Source organism: Arachis ipaensis, chromosome B8 (genome assembly GCF_059453495.1).
Source record: "Arachis ipaensis isolate K30076 ecotype BB chromosome B8, ASM5945349v1, whole genome shotgun sequence".
Classification (NCBI taxonomy): domain Eukaryota; kingdom Viridiplantae; phylum Streptophyta; class Magnoliopsida; order Fabales; family Fabaceae; genus Arachis; species Arachis ipaensis.
The window spans coordinates 28,016,219-28,017,425 of record NC_142443.1 but is presented as its reverse complement, the minus strand read 5'-3'; positions in this window follow the sequence as shown (position 1 = coordinate 28,017,425).

Below are 1,207 nucleotides of genomic sequence, written 5' to 3'. Positions count from 1 at the left end.
TATATAGGGTTCCGATTGGTATTCATTTATTATCAAGGTTAGATGAAGAGGGTGGGTTTATGTTATAAATATATATTTTTAAGATTTATATGCAATTGTTGCAAGAGTCTATACTTGATTAATTTCCATGAACCATTGTACTTTGGCCGGAATGAACCATTTTACTTTATTAATTTCAATGAACTGAATTCATAATGATTATACATGATGGTTATTCTTTATCTTACAAGTAAGGTTATTAAATTTGTTAGAAATTACTTTATGCTATACTACATAGTCATTCGGTACGTACCTAGTCGTTTTAGATAGTGATAACCTGGTTATCTTTATTTAGATACGTTGGATGTTCATTTCTATACGTGATCAGATGTTCACCTTTGTTATGAACGTGGATGGTTATTCTTGGGTGCTTAGTTGTATTTGATGCTTGTTGGTTATGCTTTATCTGACTATCATGGTTATCAAATTTGTTACAAGTTTCAAAATGTTATTTTACATGGTCATTTGGTATGTAGGTGGTCGTTTTAGAAAGTAATTACATTGTTATTTTTACACAATTACGTTGGATGTTCGTTTTTGTATGTTATTGGATGTTCACTTTCTTAGTATTCATGGATGGTTATTCTTCAGGTAATTCAACCTATACCACCTGTAGCATGCATTCCAAAGGAATCACTAGATCTTGTGTCAACACCAGTGATCATGATGTCAACACTTAACAAATTTAAATCAAATCTGAAATACGAAAGAGATATCCCTGTGCTAAGACATAACAAACCGGATGTTCAGTTCAATATGTATCTAGATGGTTACTTTTATAAACAAAATAGATGGTCATTTTGACTCACTCGTAGGTGTGTTATGCCTGAACAACTGTACACCAACAGATTCACAGAAGTTTTTAAAAAAAGTTTCCACTGGAAACAAGTCCTCCAAATGTATCATAAATAAATGCCCAAGACTCTAAGCGGTAAGTAAGCTAAATAACTTAAGGTAATTAAATTCATAGTAGTTAAACCTAACTACGCTACTTCTTCCTCCCTTTGATTATCCTCTCATTTGGCAATCCTTCCGCACGTACCATCAATGTTCTCGTGCTAGGTGCAGTGAATGGTGATCTAACTTCCTTTCTCTTGTTCCATGGTTGATTGCGCCTTACAGGTTCAGCTTTGTCCTCTAATAATGAAAGAACCTGATCAACCAATGC